This window comes from Myotis brandtii, unplaced genomic scaffold, assembly GCF_000412655.1.
Source record: "Myotis brandtii unplaced genomic scaffold, ASM41265v1 scaffold199, whole genome shotgun sequence".
Lineage (NCBI taxonomy): Eukaryota > Metazoa > Chordata > Mammalia > Chiroptera > Vespertilionidae > Myotis > Myotis brandtii.
Genome location: NW_005357414.1, coordinates 4,743,189 through 4,764,009, shown reverse-complemented (window position 1 = coordinate 4,764,009; position 20,821 = coordinate 4,743,189). Strand labels below are relative to the sequence as shown.

Sequence of the window (20,821 nt, the reverse complement as noted above, 5' to 3'; positions counted from 1 at the left end):
AGAGGCTGGGGGGGAGCCAGACCCGAAGTGGGGAGCCAATGGGCTAGAAGCCCGGTGCATGGATTCATGCACCGATGGGGTCCCTTGGCCTGGCCTGCGGGGATCAGGCTGAAACTGGCAGTTCAACATCCCCCGAGGGTCCCAGATTGCAAGAAGGCACAGGCCAGGCCAAGGGACCCCACCAGTGCACGAATCCATGCACCGGGCCTCTAGTATTATAATAATAGTATATTGTTGCATATATTATGTAACATATAGTTATATATTATAAACTTATAAAATATTTATATAATATTATAAATGTTGGCAGAAAAACTTAGTATTTTCAAACCATGGATTGATACTGTAGTAGAAATTGACACTTTGAGATTTAGGCATTGTCATCAATGTCATATTGTAAGCCAAAGGAAAGTCTTCTGGTAGCCATCAAAAGGTGGATTTTTCCCCTGTGCCTTTGCATTTATGAACTTTATATTCTTTTGAAAGAATTTAAGAAATTCCCTGTTAAATATAACATGAACCTTTAATTTTTTTAACCATATAAATTTGAGAAAATCACTTTTGGACTAAAAATGCATTTATACTAAGAATTTAAAATTAAAGATTCTGTCCATTCCATCTCATTTAGATCTTACATCTTTCATATCCTTATACTTTTTAAAAAAACCTATTTTGCTTAACCATTTCTGACAGAGGTATTTAAAAAGTCTCCTATTTTACCAGGGATTGTCAATTTCTCCTTATAATCCCATTGCTTTTGGCTTTATATATTTCCAGGCTATGTTGTCAGGGGCATAAATTCATGTTTGATAGTCTCTTGGCAGATTTCCTTCCTTTCATCAGTGTGAAATGTCACTTTTTTACTAAATTTCCTTAAATCACATTTTGTTTGACATTAATATTGCTTCAGCATTTTTCTTTTAGTTGATATGTACCTTGTGTATTGTCTTCCATTTCTTTGTTTTCAACCTTTCTGTGTCATTTTACTAGTATATATGGTTTTGGTAAATAGCAAAGCTGAAATTTTTAAAATCCAATCTAAGACTCTCATAATAAATGAGTTTAATTTATTCACATTTATACTGACTACTTGGTAAATTAGGACTTATTTCTTTCATTTTATTGTTTTTAATTTGCCGTGTTGCATGTGTATCTTTTTCTGAATATTTGGATTGATGGAATTTACTCTATTCTCCTTAGTTTTCCAATGTTTTAAAGCTACATATTCTAATTATATTAATTGATATGAGTTTCTCTTGAACTCTTTCTTTTAACATAGGAACAAATTCATGTTTTTCTAACAAAGCCTGAAATTAATCAGTATTCCCCTTCTTTTTTAACCAATAGGACCTTAGCACCCTCTAACTCCCCAAATGGAAAACCTATAAACAAATAAAATAAATTTATACTCCCTATACGTGGCTATGAATAGGGATAACTGTCTGTTTTTGTTGAGTTCCAGCAGGTAACCTCTATTTCTCTTCAAAGTGATCTTTCCTTATCCACGCTGTCTGACTATAGGAGCTTAAAGTTGACAAAACTATAGATTTTTATGTTGGCCCCAGCTTACAGTTCTATCTTGGATGCCTTAATGCAAACACACATGTTCAAAGAAAGAAATACTAGATGGTAAAAAGCTTCTGCAGAAAACCCACTACACCCAAAGAAATCATCAGAGCTCAATGAAAGGGCTCCTGGGAATGGGAATATAGTTGTTCCCTGCCTGCTTATCCAATCAAAATGTGCCTTACTGAATTAGCTAAACAACTGTATAGAAAGAAAATAATCTTTTTAAGAAAGAAAACAATCGAATGAGTGCCACTGCCATTAATGTTGCTTCACCATTTTTCTTTTGGTGATCAGACTGTGCTAGTCACTTAAATAAATTGGAGTCTCAGTTTCCTCACCTCTAAAATTCTTGCAGTTCAATTAAATAACTAAAATATTTTTAAAATAAGTTTACAGAGGGCCCTCCACATATATTACTTTGTCTAATTTAATTTAATGTAAAACACTGTATGAAAGCTTTCCAAATATAAAGTCAGCATTCTTCTTGTTGTCAATGGAAGATCAACAAATCAGGGATAGATATTTATGTAGTACTCTCTTAGCTGGCCCAGAGAGTGAACATAAAATGGATTTCAAATTACAATTTTAAAAAAATACTACATATCTCATCAGCATGCAAATTATCTTATCTGTGTACTACCTATCGTAATTTATTATTCCAAGGAGTATTCTGAGTAGTAGGAAATTTGACCTAAATTCAATAAACGATGGCAGGTCATTTCAGTACATACCACTTTGCCATTTAAATTATTGAATCTCTTACATAATATAAAGAAAGAAAGAGAAAATGTAACACTTACTAAATCAGAATCCCCTTATTTACCTACAACAAATCAAAACTGTATTTTGATCATCATTCTATAGTTGAGGAAAGTGATGCTCTGAAACACTAAATAACTTTCCCAAGGTCAAGCAAGTAGTTAAGTGAAGGAACAAGACACAATACTTCCATTTTAATATTTGCTCAAGCAACACATTATGAGGAACATAATCTGCATCTCAAAAAGCAGAAACAAGGTAACTTTAAGACAGGATCCTTGCCAGTGGTCGGCAAACTGCGCCTTGGCAAACTGCAGCTCGCGAGCCACATGCGGCTCCTTGGCCCCTTGAGTGTGGCTCTTCCACAAAATACCGACTTCTGCGCATGGGCCACGAAGTTTCTATCGCTCTGTATGTGCGCGCCCGCATGTGGTATTTTGTGGAAGAGCCACACTCAAGGGGCCAAAGAGCCGCATGTGGCTCGCAAGCCACAGTTTGCCGACCATGGTTAAATCTAAGCCATTTAAACATAAATGTTTAGGGGCTTCTGTCTCACACAGTATAAATGATTTGGGGGAAATTACTCTGCTACTATTCCCCTACAGATGCAAGCAGTGACTAGCATAGAAGCACAGCTATATAATTTATTAAATTTTCCCCTACCTTCTTGGAAGCAAGTAGATTTTCCTTAGAGGCAACATTCTCCCTAACCTGCCCAGTTGCTTGACAACCATCAAGTTCCATGACTTAATTTCAACAACTCACGAACAAAATTACTAACTGATTTGGCCTAAAAATTCATGCAATGTGATTAGTCCTGTTATAGAACCATTCTGATAAATAACAACTTCTGATAACACATATGATTCTTTGATATATCATTAATTATCCAAACTAAGGAGAGACACAGAGAAGCAAAGGAAAAGTACAAATTCACTGAATAAAACCCCTTGTTCCATCAAAAAACACCAATCAGAAAGGATATATGCACCCCTACATTCATAGCAGCACAATTTACAATAGCTAAGATTTGGAAACAGCCTAAGTGCCCATCAGCAGATGTGTGGATTAAAAAACTTTGGCACATTTACACAATGGAATACTATGCTGCTGTAAAAAGGAAGGAACTCCTACCATTTGGAACAGCATGGATGGAGCTGGAGAGCATTATGCTAAGTGAGATAAGTCAGTCAGAGAAAGATAAATATCACATGATCTCACTTAAGGTAGGGGAGGGGGGGGGTATGGGGGAGAGATCAACCAAAGGACTTGTATGCATGCATATAAGCATAAGAGATGGACACAGACAACAGGGGGTGAGGGTAAGGGCAGGACTGGGGGGGTGAGGGGACAATGGAGGAATAAGGGCACATTTGTAATACCTTAATCAATAAAGAAAAAGAAAAAAAGAAAGTCTTCTAGAAATGTTACTCAAGAAGAAAGTATTAACCTCAAAGTACAATAGGATCCTTATTTGCACTGATAGTTACAAATGCCAGCTCTGGAATTGAAACTGAATTACCAATGTTTTATTCTAAATGTTTGAGCCCCCAGAGACATATTGACACAGAGAGGTGAAATTAGCATAGCCATTTTTAAGGAAATTGAAAGGGATCAAACTTAACCATTTTATTTTATGCCAAAATAAAATATAAGGCTACTGAAAATGGTGCGTTAATTTGAGTTCATATTAAATATCTTAAGCAGTATAACTACTGATTACTTTTCACATTAATTGCCTTTCTCCCCCTTTGTACTATAACATGTCAAAGCCATAAGGTCAGAATCTTATTTTAAGGGCTAGAAAAAAATTTTAAGTTCCAAAATTAAGACCAAGTTTCTAAATACTAGAAGTGTGACATTGCAAAAGACTGTAAATTGCCATGAAACAGGTCTCATTCTCAGAGAATGCCTTTAGCAGTAACAAAATTGGAAAGACTAGGGGTGTGACCAAAGGGGAGGGTGGGTAGAAGTACTAAAGAGAGGATAATTTCATAGATAGAGAGAACAAGTTGTTGGTTGCCAAATGGGAGGGGGTTGGGAACTGGTTGAAAAAGGTGAAATGATTAAGAAGTACAAATTGGCAGTTACAAAATAGTCATGCAGATGTAAAGTACACCATAGGGAATATAATCAATAATATTGTAATAACTATGCATGGTGAAGGTGGTTACTAGATTTATGGGGGGGGGATCGTTTTGTCAGTTATATAAATGTCTATACCAGTATGCTGTACATCTGTATCTAATATAATATTGAATGTCAACTGTAATTGAAAAATAATTTTTAAATCTAAATTAAAACAAACAAACAGAAAATAACAAATGAAAGCAAGGATATGGAGAAATAGGAATCCTCATATATTTCTGGTGAAAATATAAAATGGGAAAAAAAGGAGGGAGAATCTTGGAGGAGCAGAGAAGTTGTGTGAGAGAAAAGGAGACTTAAGAGAGAATGGGTGTGGAGGGCAGAGAGGCCCAAAGAGAAAGCATGGCTATGTGGAAAGCGGGCAGAGGAACCCAAGAGAGCAGAGAGGTAGAGAACAGGGTTAAATTGAGGGGGAAGTAGAAAGAAGAGAGGAAAACTCTAGAGAACTAGTCAAAGAAACAACAAACAAAAAGAATAGCATTCAAATGCAAATGACAGCCTCAAAGACAAACCCACCTTTAGAAGAAACTTTACCAAAATGTTGGAGAAGTAGAACAAACAAACAAAACTCTGGGGAATTATGAAGTATAGTATTCATAAAAGCTTTATACAAGCATACTAGTACATTGCTTGTAAGACATTGGTCTGGGCAACAATTTTTAGGATATAACACCAAAAGCAAATGCAATAAAATAAAAATTAAACAAGTGGGACTATATCAAACCCAAACTCCTTTGCATAGCAAAGGAAACCACCAACAAAATAAAAAGGCAACCTACAAAATTGGAGAAAATATCTGCAAATAAAATATCTGATAAGGGGTTAATATCCAAAAATATAAGGAACTCAACAGCAAAAAAGCAAATAATCAAATTAAAAAATGGACAGAGGACCTGAATAGACATTTTTTCAAAGAGGATATACAAAAGGCCAACAGGTACATAAAAAGATGTTCAGCATCACTATTTACCAGGGAAATGCAAATCAAAACCATAAGGATACATCACCTCAGGCCTGGTAAAATTGCTATTATCCAAAAGAAAGAAATGACAAATGTTGGTGAGGATGTGGAGAAAAGGGAGCCCTTGTGCACTGTTTGGTAAAAATGAAAATCAGTAAAGCCACTATAGAAAATAGTAAGGAGATTCCTTAAAAAATTAAAAATATAACTACCTTATGACCCAGCAGTACCACTTTTGATATTTATCTGAAATGAAATCACTATCCCAAAGAAATATCTGTAACCCATATTCATTGCAGCATTATTCACAATTGTCAGGACATGGAAACAACCTAAGTGTCAAAATGTGGCATATATAGTGGAGATATTATTCAGGCATCAAAATACAGGAAATCTTGTCATTTGCAACAACATGAATGGACTTTGAAGAAATTATGTGAATGTACTGTGAGGGCATTATGGATGAAAGAAGTCAGAGAAAGACAACTATGTTCTTGCTTTCTTTATTATTTTTGTTAACAAGATCCCTTTATTTTCATTTATTTATTTTTTAATCCTCACCTGAGTATATTTTCCCATTGATTTTGAGAGAGTGGAAGAGAGAAGGAAAGACAGAGAGAAATATCAATGTGAGAGAAACACATCTATTGGTTGCTTCCTGCAGGAACCCGACCAGGGCCCACAACCAAGGTACATGCCCTTGAACAGAATCGAACCCGGGACCCTTTGGTCTGCAGGCTGACGTTCTATCCACTGAGCCAAACTGGCTAGGGCTATATTCTTGCTTTCATGTGGAACCTAAAATACCTAAATCACAGAAACAAAGAGTAGAATGGTGGCTGCCAGGGGCTGGGGGACTGAAAAAATGTTGATCAAAGAGCGCTAACATCTCTTTGAGGTGAGAATTAAATGAGATAAATTTGCCATGATATCTGACACATAATAAACCTTTATTAAACAATAGCTATTATTTATAAATAATAGATAATAAATAGCTAATTTTATAATAATATAATTATATAATCTATAATAATAAAAGCATAATATACTAATTAGACCAGACAGCTGAACACCTTTCAGACGAAGCCGGGGCTGCGAGGGCCAAGGCAAGCCGCTGTGGTTGTGAGGGCCAAGCCCCTTGCACGAATTTTGTGCATTGGGCCTCTAGTATTCAAGTAATACAATTCGCTAAATAAGACAAGTTCTGGGGACCTAATGTACAGCAGGTGATTACAGTTAACAATACTGTATTATATACTTGAAAGTTGCTAAGAGAGTAGATCTTAAATGTTATTACCACACACAAAAAATGTGATGAATGTGTTAGTGTGGTACTGCTATGCCTCATATTTTTAAAAGAAATCATTTTGAAAATGTTTATACTTATTAGTTAAAAACATACATTCAACCTAAGTCTCATATGTATAATGAATAATGTGGTCAATCACTGTTGCTCCAACATATACAAACCTATATGGGCAAATTCATATATTCAAGGGTGGCAAAAACTCACAGCTCATGTCAACATCCTTGGCCTTCCTGTTAGGATTCCTCCTGAGTTTCATGGAAGGCAAAAGTTATATAAATGATTTTAAATAGCCAAGACTTCACAGTGTTATGATAGCATGGAATAACTGGAAATAAATCTTCTATTGTTGGTTTAGTTAGGCTGAGTAAATTATGGTCATCCCACTCTATGAAATGTTAGGCTGCTATTAATAATAAAAAATATGAAGACTATCAACATAGAAAAATTCCCAGGATAGTATCAAATCAAAGGAATAAACTGTATAAACAAAAAGGAAGATTATGTAAAAATATGGGTACATATAGACAAAATCAGAGAACAGAAATATCAGTTACTAGAGGTCCAGTGCACAACTTTTGTGCACTGGGGGGGGGGGGGGCGTTGTCCCTCAGCCTGGCCTGCGCCAGGCCTAAGCTGTCAGTTTGACATCCCATGAGGGCTCCCAGACTGTGAGAGGGTGAAGGCCGGGCTGAGGGACCGCCCGCCCCCCCAGCGCATGAATTTCATACACCGAGCCTCTAGTATTTTATAAAATAATTAGCTGAACTATATTCCTTTTTCATAACTATACCCCATGGAAACTTTTAGGTGTATTTTACCTTTTAAATCTCTCAAGTTTCATTACTCTAAAGCCAATCTAGCCATCAAAAGCCAGAAAATCTTTAGCCTCTGCTTCTGGGATAGGCAAAACAGGAAAGCCCTCTTCCTGTTTAAACTTCTGCCCCTAGATCTGACCTGCTAGTCAGAATGGACAAGAATATTAGACTCAATCAAGTGAGATCTATCTTACTGAACCTCTCTAATCTTTGTGTTCCTTAAGCCATAATTTCTGTATTTATGAAATTCTCCAAGGAGGTAAAATGCTTGAAGATTTCTCACATCCAGGACTTATCCCCTACCTTCCTATCTCCTCAACCCTGGAGAATACAGTGCTTAACATTGGTCTCTACCTTGCCAGGGGCAGGCCAAACCTTGAAGAGGTGATTATATCCCTAAAGATAAAAAGCCTGTGTTCCCTAAGAAGAAAACTACTATGTATTTAATACTTGTGCACCTGACACTTTATATATGATATATGAAACACCACAGACCCACTGAACCAGTTCCTGGAGTTAGCCAAGGAAATCTGCATTTGTAACATATATACTAAGTGATTGATAAAACACACACAAGTTTGAAAACCAATGGTCTAAGGTCAGTGTCTTTTCAAACTGTGAATGACAATTTATTAGTGGAAAGCATTAGAGTACATTGCATGTAGTTACGTACTTATTCTGCAAAACAGTTATCAGTTATATATCTGTATTATGTACTGGGTCATAATATAAAATTTATTTCTTAACTGTGAGTCACAGCCAAAATGTCTGAAAAGCACAAGCTAGGCATTATGGACTTAGAATAATGCAAATTGGGGTAGAATAGAAACCAAAAAAGAAAAAAAAGCAAGAAGGAAACAGCATAACATACATAATTTAAGCTCCATAAGTATCATGCAAAACGAAACTGAAGAAACTTAAATTCTGATCATCTATAGGAATAAGGGACAACAAACAAACAAACAAAGGAGGAAAGCTTGCAGTGGTTCTCAACCTTCCTAATGCCACAACCCTTTAATACAGTTCCTCATGTTGTGGTGACCCCCAACCATAAAATTATTTTTGTTGCTACTTCATAACTGTAATTTTGCTACTGTTATGAATCGTAATGTAAAGATCTAATATGCAGGATGTATTTTCATTGTTCGCGACCCACAGGTTGAGAACCGCTGGAAGGGGTATTATGGAAAATTCAATAACTTAACTTTGGCAAATAACAAATATTCTACCTCCGTTTGTTGTTTGCTGCTGCTGTTGTTGTTTACCGTGGTAATAACAAGTAGAATAGGCAAATTACTTAAACTTCACTATCCCCCTCGCCAGATAGAGTGTAAGTTAGAAAAGCAATAGCAGAAAGGAGAGCAGTTTATTTAATTCATTATCTAATTCCAAACCCTGGATAACCAAAAGTAGCCATCTGTTAAAACCTTCCTATCCTTGTTTGCAAAACTCAACTGAATGCACGGTCCCACCAGTTCCGAATAATGCAAACATTTACTGAGCCATCTCTTTTTTCTCTTTGTTTAAAACCAAACCACGGAATCTGTGGGAATCTAGGGTCACAACCTGTACCTCTAAGTGAAGTGAAGACTCAAATTGTCAAGCCGGCGAGGCACGTGCGTTATCTCAACTGTAAGGCTGGGAAAGCTGGGCACCAGGTCCCGCGATGTCCCCGGGAGTGGGAGCCACTGGGAGCTCCAGCTGGTGCCTAACAGGTCCCACGTGGCGGCTGACGGGGTGCTTCCACTTCGGCTGCAGACCCAGAAAACCTGCCCACAACAGCGGTGGTGGGGGTGGGGTTGGGGGAGGGGGGAAGCGCGATCCCGCTCTACACACAAGAACGCTGAGCCTGGACGGAATTCAACTCTGCCATCGGGCAGAGAGGGGGCGTGGGAAGCGCGTATAGGCGGCAGCAAAACCTCCAACCCCCGCACCATTGAGCCCACACTTCCGCTCCCACTGCTCCGGAGTTGTCGGATCTGTAACTCATGTAAGGGAAAAGCTTAACGATGAGCGAGCCTGCGGCAGGATGACCAGGACAAACGAATACCCCGCAAACAAAGTTGGTGGCTAGCGCGGCTGCCGATCACTATCAGGGCCCCATAGCAACTAGGTAACGGACAGAGAGGCGGGCTGGGACCTACTTGAGCCGGAAAGAGCCGGACTGCAAAGTGGACAAACTCCCGCTGCGTGAAGCTGACAGGACAGGGGCTAACTCCTGGACGTAGTTAAGTGAAAAGGGCAGCCGTTGACCCTGACTGGCGCGCGCTCGGATTGGTTGATTTTGGTATTGTTTCAAAGACGATTCTTCTATGATTGGTCAGGAAAGTCAAGCGGGAACCCGGAGGTGAGGGGTGGAAAGGGGGGTGGGACAAAGTTGTTACCTAGGCAACAGAGGTACACAGAGCTCTGGGCTATTTTCGGAGCCTAGCCAGCGACCCGAAAACTGACCCAGGTGAGGAACCCATACCTTACGTGGGGGAAATAGGGGTCCTCAGATTCCGTAGCTCTCAGAGAAAGTAGGGAGGAGTCTAGATACTTACAACGCTGAGAAATAATAATTAAAAAACCCCCACAAATCGCAGATAGAACAGACCCTAAATTCCCCTGCTCAAGACACTCTAAGCAAGACGCTTTAACAAAACTCAGTTTATCAGGGTGTGTGTTAGAGTTTTATCATACAGAGGATGGATGCTGATCGAATGTCAGAAAGCCAATATGAACAAGTGTAGGTTGCCTAACGGCTTTCACTCCACTCTCACACTCTAATGATTGTTAACACGAATTTGAGAGTGAAAACTACCTTTCCTTGTGGGTAGATTTGGGTGTTCTAAGTGAAAGTAGCCGCTGTGCCTTGTTTTACATGGATAAACATGATTCATCCTGGACCAGCACGCTTTGGTTGGGATATATTTTTTAGGGGGTATAACGGCTGTTCAGACCGAAAAAATTGGCCCGTGCCCCTTGTTACTTGGACAATGTCCTGTGCGTCAGAACGTGAACGCCGTGGGCCTGAGGCTTCCAACGGACCTTGGTCAGATAAGATCCTTTGAAGAGTGAGAAACAGTCAGTCCACACTTAGTGGACTGGAGCGTAGCGTATAAAGACAACTTGTACCTGCCAAACCTGCTACTCAACAAGGGGTAATTGGGAAAGTAAGTCGCTGTCATCAGGTGAGAAACCTTATAAAAAATGAAATTTGAGTGAGGGGACAGAACCGAATTTGACCAGAGGTAAGGGTCATTTCTCCTACGAGTTTTCTGTTGTGAAAAGGATTCAGGACAGAGACTTTTCCCTAAACAAATGAAGAAAACAGGCCTCTTGAGGGAAAATTTTCAAAGTACCGAAGGTAAATTTTCTGTCTCAATTCTTTTTTAGATAGAGTATGAGAATGAGACAGAAAAACAGGAAAAAATTACTGACAAGTGTGTTAAGTTTGGCTAAAATAAAGAATAAATAGACAGAGGAAATATTAAATTAAAAGAGGCTCATTTGTTTACTTTTAGGTTTATGAAAAATTCCAGATAATTTCAAAAATCATCTTCCATTAAATATATTTTAAATTTGTAATGAAACTCTGTTAAGTTCCCATAGTTCTTTATGACTTGGTACATCATTGGATGGCAATGAAAGTTAGACACCTAAAAAAAGAAATCGTTCTTGGTTTTGTAAAAATAAGGTCAAAATGAATTATTTTTAATGAGCATGGAATCATTGATGTGTATAGTTGTCAAAAATTTTAAAAAGGGGAAAACAGTTAGCCCATATATTATAATTTAATTCAGACATAGGCGGAGATTGTTTACTTTTGCATTTTCAGAAGAATTTTAACACAGGTATTGCTAAATGGAAATAAAGTTGCAAAAGGAATGCCAAATTTACTTAGGAGAATAAATGGATTTTGACTACTTTGAAATCATTCAGCTATAAATAATATTTTATGAAGGGATATGGGTTTACCTATTAAACAAGTTCCCAAAGAATACTATTTGGTGGTTCCTTATTATTCTGATTTTACTTACTATATATAGTTAAATTAATAAAATACCATTACTTTCTGAATAGTCTAAAAATCACAGTTTTCACTAATTTTATCTAGACTTCTCTTCAATTACTTCAAGTCAAAAAGCCACCCCTATTGACAATTTGAACGGAGGCAAATAAAATAGAAAGCAAGACCCCAGCCCTCACAAGCAGGTTATTGATATTGCTTTAATTCCATGGGTCTGGAGCTATCCTGGTTCATCTTGTTTAGTCCCTAGGTTTTGGTAATGACCTGGTTTTCTCTTCAGTTCATTGTGACTAGTACAAAGAGAGGTCCCCCAATCCCACCTCTATCTATGAAGGCCATAAGGGGTTAGGTTGATGTGGGAAAATCAAAGATTTTGTCTGGAATATGCTGCCATGGAATTGGCCTAGCAAAGGAGAGTGAGAGAAATAAAAATAAAGGGCCTAGAAAATTTATTTTATCAATAACCAAATCTTAAATAAAAGATTTAGCAATATATTTTTTTAAATGAAACTTCTATTTAAGTCTTTCTTAAATTATTTCTTGGACTATTTCAGTGGCAATGCCAGATTCCCAAACATAAGCATTGTGGCTCTAGAATGCATTTTTATCCCTAAACTATAGTACCTGAGTATAGGAAAAAGGAAGGATGTATTTCAAGGTACAAGAGCAGAAGATTATAGGGTATATTTAATAAGCAGTTCAGTTTTTAACAGAATACAGATTACATGTAAGAGAATTATAGGAGGGAAGGGCAGAAAATTAGGTTGGGGTTATATCCTGAAGGACTTTGATTTCCAGGCTCAAGATAAACTTAATGTGTATCAAATTTACAAATAACAGATAGCCCTACAAATAACACTGCATAGTTAATAAAAAGGCATCTTGCCTTAGGCTTTTCCAATGTTATCTGTTTGCATCAAATGAACTTTAACATCTTTTTAATAAATGTTAGTAAATTATTCGTAATTTGTTAGACTTCTACAAAAGCTGGTACAATCTTTATTTACTTTTTTATTCTTTATTGTTTAAAGTATTACATATAGTATTACATATGTATCCTTTTTTTCCCCATTGGTCACCCCACCCTCTAGCACATACCCTCACCCCTCTAGTGTCTGTGTCCATTGGTTATACTTACATGCATGCGTACAAGTCCTTTGGTTGATCTCTTAGTCCCCACCCCCACCATCCTCTGCCTTCCCTCTGAAGTTTGAAGGTCTGTTGGATGCTTCTCTGTCTCTGAATCTGTTTGTGTTGTTCTCTATATTCCACAAATGAGTGAGATCATGTGATATTTATCTTTCTCTGACTGACTTATTTCGCTTAGCATAATGTTCTCCAGGTCCAATCCATGCTGTTGCAAATGGTAGGAGTTCCTTCCTTTTTACAGCAGCATAGTATTCCATTGTGTAGATATACCACTGTTTTTTAATCCACTCACTGATGATGGACACTTAGGCTGTTTCCAGATCTTAGCTATTGTAAATTGTGCTGCTATGAATGTAGGGGTGCATATATCCTTTCTGATTGGTGTTTCTGATTTCTTGGGATATATTCCTAGAAGTGGGATTACTGGGTCAAATGGGAGTTCCATTTTTAATTTTTTGAGGAAACTCCATACTGTTATCCACAGTGGCTGTACTGGTCTGCATTCCCACCAACAGTGCACGAAGTTCCTTTTTCTCCAAATCCTCGCCAGCACTTGTCAGTTCGTTGATTTGTTGATGGTAGCCATTCTGACAGGTGTGAGATAGTATCTCATTGTCGTTTTTGATTTGCATCTCTCAGATGATTAGTGACTTTGAGCATGTTTTTATATGGCCTTCTGTATGTCCACTTTTGAAAAGTGTCTATTTAGGTCCTTTGCCCATTTTTTGATTGGATTGTTTATTTTCCTTTTGTTAAGATGTATGAGTTCCCTATAAATTTTGGAGATTAAACCCTTGTTGGATATAACATTGGCAAATGTGTTCTCTTTCTTGTTGTTTTGTTGATGGTTTCTTTTGCTGTGCAGAAGCTTTTTATTTTGATGTAGTCCCATTTGTTTATTTTCTCCTTAGTCCCCATTGCCCTAGGAGCTGTATCAGTAAAGATATTACTCTGACATATGTCTGATATTTTGCTGCCTATGGATTCTCCTAAGATTTTTATGGTTTCCTGTTTTACGTTTAAGTCCTTTACGCGCTTTGAGTTTATTTTTGTGTATGGTGTAAGTTGGTGGTCCAGTTTCATTTTTTTTTTTGCATGTATCTGTCCGATTTTCCCTACACCATTTATTGAAGAGACTGTCTTGATTCCATTGTATGCTCTTGCCTCCTTTGTCAAATATTAATTGAGCATAATGGCTTGGGTTGATTTCTGGGATCTCTGTTCTGTTCCATTGCTTTATATATCTGTTCTTGTGCCAGTATCAGGCAGTTTTGAGAACAGTGGCTTTGTAATATAGCTTGATATCTATTATTATGATCCCTCCAACTTTGTTCTTCTTTCTCAAGATTGCTGCAGCTATTTGGGGTCTTTTTTTGTTCCATATGAATTTTTGAAGAGTTTTTTCCTAGGTCTGTGAAGTATGCCATTGGTATTTTAATGGGGATTGCATTAAATCTATAGATTCTTTGGGTAGTATGGATATTTTAATGATGTTGATTCTACCAAATCCATGAACACGGTATATTCTTCCATTTGTTTATCTTCCTCTATCTCTTTTTTCAATGTCCTGTAGTTTTCTGAGTACATGTCTTTTACCTCCTTAGTTTATTCCTAAGTATCTTAAGTTTTTCTGTGCAATGAAAAATGGGAGTGTTTTTGTTGTTTCTCTTCCTGTAAGTTCATTATTGGTGTATGAAAAAGCCATAGATTTCTGGGTGTTAATTTTGTGTCTTGCTACATTGTTGAATTCATTTATTAAATCTTTTGGTTTTTTGATGGAGTGTTTAGGTTTTCAATGTATAATATCATGTCATCTGTGAATAGTGACAGTTTTACTTCTTTTCCAATTTGGATGTCTTTTATTTCTTGTCTGATGGCTATGGCTAGCACTTTTAGTACTATGTTGAACAGGAGCAATGGGAGTGGGCATGCTTGTCTTGTTCCAGTTATTAGGGGAAATAGTTCTAGTTTTTGCCCATTGAGTATGATGTTGGATGTAGGTTTGGCATGTAATCTTTATTTACATTTAATTTAGAATATTTTTTCAAAAATTCACATTATTTTCTCTTTTTATGTTTTGAAGTATTTAGTTATTGACAAAATATTGGTGATTCTTTTGTTTCTCAAAATACAATATCAACAAAATTGTCATGATTTATTATTTTGTGTTTACAGATTATTATTACAGTTGATTTAATACAATTATTTTTGCTAAAATGCCAATTATACTTTTACTCCAATTTAGCTTAGTATGAATCTATGCTATTTTATGCCAGCATAACTTGGATTTGAAGAAGTCCAATTTATAATATGCTTCAGATATATAGTGTGTTACTATAAATTATTGTGAATGATTTGTTTAACAAATACACTCAAACATATACATTCCAAGGAGTGGCATCACCTTCGAAGCAGTCACTTTGGAAGGCTATCCACTTATTCCAATGCTCTTGTTATTGCTCAAATTATTTTGGAAACTACTCTTTTAGAATTGCCTTGGGGCCTGTAGCACATTCTTTTGAATATCCTCATAGTAGAAAATCTTCATATTTTGAAAGTAGATGTGATATATAGGTGTATCTAGAAATTACTTGGAGACAAATCTGATTTGTAATCAGACTGAGTGAAACCATAATGATACCCATTTTCTTGGTGGTACATCTAAAGACAATTCCAAAATATTTTGAGCATTGATAGCATAATTTACATCAATGTATATAACCTTCCATGGTGACTCCTTTTTAATATAACATTTGTATGAATTAAATCATGCTTCATTCAGCATTCATTGACTCTTGACTAAATGCCAGCTCCAGTTATTGAAGACATTTAGCCTACAGGTATAGCTTCCCACTGCCCATGCTGCCCTGCCTCTCACAAATGAGAGGCCAGAGCTCCTTTCAGCATGGGATTTAGAATTAATCTGCTTTCCCTAAATCCAGGATCCAGTGTGTCCACTGAAGCACAGGTTTTTTTTTTATAACCTGTACTATGACTGTCCCGGTGGCATGAGAAAGCCTCTGATGCAGTGCCTGGTTCGTTTTCTCTTTTCCAGCTGTGACTTGGAGCCCTATCCTATTCTAAACCTTCATCTAGCTGCCAACTCCCCCACAGTCCTCAAGAACTGGACCCTGCCTCCTATACCCCCACCTATGGGCCAGGGTCCTAATACACCCTAAGTGAGTCTCCCTGTCACCTCGACTATTCAGTCATCCTGCTGTGAAACACTGCTCACATCTCATAACTCTCCCTGGCCATGTTCCTGCCTAACAGACGAGGATGCAGGAATAGCAGTTCTGATTGCTATCTCAGACACTACATTTGGAAATTCTGAATACCCTTCTTCCAGGTTAGCTCTACTGGTTTCAGTTTATTCCCCTCTCACCAGCCCACTATTGAGCTCTCACAAGCCTCATCATCAAGTATCTGTGGGTGCTGGCACCATGTGCCACACAGTAATGATATTTTTACATAACTTTTCATAATTTAGCAAACTCACATATGTTGCATAAAATGGCATCACAACAATTTTATAAGGTAAGTAATACTGAAATAATGAAACAATTTCTGCTGTATTTGTTTTTTTAAAGTCTCACTGTACAATCTCAACTCAAAATACTAATTATATTATTGCATCTGATATTGGTTCCATTTTCCCCTTTCATAGTCAAAGTTAGAAAATGTTTCAAACTTTTTGCTTTTAATGTTAAGTAAATATTTAATGAACACATAATCAACTAGGACTTTTAAAATATAAACAGGAGCCTCTTTGTTTAATTTGTGTCAATTATTCATTTCTATAGCACACTACCAGGCCATACTGTGAGAGAAGATAGTTTTATCACCTTTTATTCCACCTTTTCCAAATTAATGAGTTTCCAGTGGAATAAGTTTTATTAATAACTTATTCAACATTGTTATTAGAAGTGATATTCATGCCTAGAAAAATTAAATTTTTAAAGGACCAATAATAGCTAACATATGTTGAGTGCTTAATATGTGCCAGGCACTGTTCCAAGCTCTTTTACATGTATTAAGCTACTTAATCCTTGTAACAACCTAATGAGGTAGTATTATTATTACTCTCATTTTAAAGATAAGGAAAATGAGGTATTGAGAGTTTAAATGATATGCCAAAAGCCACAGAGTTAGAAAGTAAATGATAGAGTTAGAAAGTCTAGGCAGCATGACTGCAGAGCCCTTACTCTTAACCACTCTGATATACTGTCTCTATGCTGGATGTACAGGGCAATTTAACATTTGTTTCATATCCTTGACATCTCCTATAATCATTAAAATCAGTTTTCTATTTAAAAAATAAAATTAAAATAATGTTAAAAATAATAAGACAGAAGGTTTGAAAACACCATCTGCATGCAAATTGATTTTGACAGGTACACATTTGTGAATCTCTTTTGTATTCCTGTTATAGGCACAATGCAAATATTTTAGTTGGTCATTTAGTAAAAGCACTAAAGTAATGTTTCCTGTGAATTAATTTTAATAAAATAATGTTTAAAAATATCAGCAGAAGTATAAAAAAGATTCCTATTATATTTATGCCTAAATCACTAACAATAGGACTAATTCTACAGTCTTTATTCAGGTTAGTCATTAAAGTCTGAAATTTCCAAGATTTTTAAAGATCCTGACATCCTACTCCAAACATAACTATAGAGATTATTTAAGAGACTGATGTCTGGTTGGTAGGATTATAGGTATTTGTGATTTACTTATTTATACTTTAATGTATTATTTCCTAAAATTTCCACAACAGACAGTATCATTATTATAATCAGAAAAACTACTTTGTGTGAACTTTTACTAAAGTCACTGAACCCAACCCATTTGAGTTCTCAAATGGCAATATAATGCTAGGTATCATATACAGATAGTTAAAAATTAAATCAGAAAGTACAGGACTATCTGAGTTAAAAGTTAGAAATAAGTTCCTTAGGTCATACCCTGTGGAAAACATTATTTTCAGTTCCCTAAGTGGAATATACAGCCTAGACAGCATACATGAGACAGATAAAAAGGTAACTTACACAACTATGTTTCTAAATAATGACATACATTCTATATGACACTAACTTCATTTTGTCTGGAGGTAGGACTAAAAAATTCTGCTTTTTTAACCAACTCTGCAAGTAATTCTTTTTTAAAAAATTTTATTGGAGTGACATTAGTGTACATGAACATATAGGTTACATGTGTGAATTACTAATTTACAAAATCTGTATATAGGACCATGTGCCCACCACCCAAAGTCAAATCTTCTCCTGTAACCTCATATTAGAACCCCTTTCTTCCCTCACCCCCTTCCCTCTGACAACCACCACACTGCTGTTTGGGTATATAAGTTTCAGTTTTATATTCCACATATGAGTTAAATCATATAGTTCTTAGCTTTATCTGTTTGACTTATTTCACTTTGCATAATGTTCTCAAGTTCCATCCATGTTGTTGTAAATGAGGCTATTCCATCCTTTCTTATGGCTGTGTAGTACTCCATTGTGTATATACACCACATCTTCTTTATCCAGTCCTCTATTGTAGGGCACTTGGCTGTTTTCAATTCTTGGCCACTGTGAATAATGCTGCAATGAACATAGGGGTGCATATATCTTTGTGTATAAATGATTTCAAGTTTTTCGGGTATATACCCAGGAGTGGGGTTGTTGAGTCGTATGGTAGCTCTATTTTTAATTTTTTGAGGGATCACCAGACTGCTTTCCATAGTGGTTGTATCAGTCTACATTCCCACCAGCAGTGAATAAGGGTTCCCTTTTCCCCACAACCTCTCCAACACTTGTTGTTGCTTGTCTTATTGATAATGGCCACTCTAACTGGTGTAAGGTGGTATCTCATTGCAGTTTTAATTTGCATTTCCTTGATTGCCAGTGAAGTTCAACATCTTTTCATATATCTATTGGCTACTTGTATGTCTTCTTGGGAGAGGTGTATTTTCAGATCCTCTGCCCATTTTTTGATTGGATTGTTTGTTTGGTGTTGAGTTTTATGAGTTCCTTATATATTTTGGAAATTAAACCTTTGTCGTAGCTACTGTTTGCAAATATCATCTCCCATCTGGTTGGCTGCCTGTTTGTTTTGTTGTCCATTTCTTTTGCTGTGCAGAAGCTCTTCAGTTTGATATAGTCTCATTCATTTATTTTTGCCTTTACCTCCCTAGCCTTTGGGGTCAAGTTCATAAAATGTTCTCTACCACTCAGGTCTATAAGTTTGATACCTATATTTTTTTCTTTGTGACTTATAGTTTCGGGTCTTATGTCTAAGTCTTTTATCCTTTTTGAGAAGTCTGCCTATTTGGCTGCCATTTTTCCCAATATTCTGAAGAGACTATCTTTTCTCCATTGTCTATTTCTGGCCCCTTTGTCAAAAATTATTTGTCCATATACATATGGTTTTATAGCTGGGCTGGCTCTCTATTCTGTTTCATTTATCTGTTTCATGTGTATCTGTTTCTCTGCCAATACCATGCTGTTTTGATTACTGTAGCTCTGTAGTATATTTTGAAGTCAGGTAGTGTAATACCTCCAGCCTTGTTCTTTCTTTTTTCAGGATTGCTTTGGCTATTCTGGGTCTTTTGTGGTTCCATACAAATCTGACGATTTCTCATTCTATTTCTTTAAAAAATGACATTGGGATTTTGATGGGGATTGTGAATTGCTAATAATTTCTCCTCTTATTGTTTTTTCATTTTGATGATTTTTTTTTCTGTAAAGAAGCTTTTTAGTGTAATGTAGTTCCACTTCTTCATTTTTTCTTTTGTTGCCTTTGCTTTTGGTGTCCAATCCAAAAAATCATTTGCAAGATCAATGAAAGGAGCTTAGACCCTATGTTTTTTCTAGGAATTTTATGGCTTCATGTCTTACCTTAAAGTATTTTATTCAATTTGAGTTTGTTTTTGTTTATGGTGTAAGATATGGGTCGAGTTTCATTCTTTTTCATGGGGACATCCAATTTGCCCAACACCATTTATTGAAGAGATTGTCTTTTCTCCACTGAGAATTCTTGGTTCATTAGTTGACTGTAAATGCATGGATTTATTTCTGGGATCTATTCTATTTCATTTACCTGTGTGTATTTTATACTAATACCATACTGTTTGAAATACTGTAGCTTTCTAATGTAGTTTGAAATCAGCAAATATGTTACCTCCAGCTTTCTTATCTTTCTCAAGATTGTTTTGGCTATTTGGGGTCCTTTGTGATTCCATATAAATTTTAGAATTGTTTTCTCTATTTCTGTACAACTTGACTGTATTTGTTTATTGTTTCCAGTAGTTTTTTGGTAGAATCTTTAGGGTTTTCTATATACAGCATCATGTCATCCACAAAAAGTGACAGTTTGACTCCTTTCTTCCCTATTTAGATGCCTTTTATTTTTTTTTCTCTTGTTTTATTGCTCTGGCTAGTACTTCCACTACTATGTTGAATGGTGAGAATGGACATCCTTGTCTTGTTCCTGATCTTAGGGGAAAAGCTTTCAGTTTTTCACGATTGAGTATGATATTGGATGAGAGTTCATCATATATGGCCTTTATTAAGTTGAGGTACTTTCCTTCTATTCCTATTTTATTGAGTGTTTTAATCATAAATGGATGTTGTATCTTATCAAATGCTTTTTCTGAATCTATTGACAAGATCATAGGATTGGTATCCTTTCTTTTGTTAATGTAGTGTATTACTTGATTGATTTGTGAATGTTGAACCATCCTTGTGCCCCTGGAATGAATCCCACTTGATCGTGATGTATTATTTTTTGGATGTACTGTTGTACTCGATTAGCTAGTATTTTGGTTAGGATTTTTGCGTCTGTATTTATCAGGGATATTGGTTTGTAGTTTTCTTTTTTTGTGTTACCTTTGCCAGGTTTTGGTATTAGGGTTATATTTGCCTCATAGAATGTTTTAGGAAGTATTGCCTCTTCTTTATTTTTTGGGGAAGAGTTTGCAAAGAATAGGCTTTAATTCTTTCTTGAACGTTTGGTAGAATTCACTGGTGAAGCCATCTGGTCCTGGACTTTTGTTTTTTGGGAGGTTTTTGATGGTTGTTTCAATTTCCTCACTGCTGATC

At 36.4% G+C, this 20,821-nt stretch overlaps 2 protein-coding genes across 6 annotated transcripts in view; one reads left to right on the top strand and one right to left on the bottom strand.

Moving 5' to 3' along the window:
- LOC106725928 (nuclear pore glycoprotein p62-like) overlaps window positions 1–9,854 on the bottom strand; it is a 69,913-nt gene extending 60,059 nt beyond the window's left edge. For all 3 annotated transcript variants that reach the window (XR_001361936.1, XR_001361937.1, XM_014538843.1), the window contains exon 1: window positions 9,706–9,854. The gene's annotated coding sequence lies outside the window, so the exon portion shown is untranslated. The remainder of the gene's footprint in view (window positions 1–9,705) is intronic.
- The window catches only part of PIH1D3 (PIH1 domain containing 3), a 72,802-nt gene continuing 61,520 nt past the window's right edge, over window positions 9,540–20,821 (top strand). The window contains exon 1 of one of the 3 annotated variants that reach the window (XM_014538841.1): window positions 9,540–9,674. The gene's annotated coding sequence lies outside the window, so the exon portion shown is untranslated. Of the gene's footprint in view, window positions 9,675–9,944; window positions 10,017–10,670; window positions 10,735–20,821 lie in introns of those variants that run through there. The other 2 variants (XM_005865234.2, XM_005865235.2) reach the window with 2 other exon arrangements.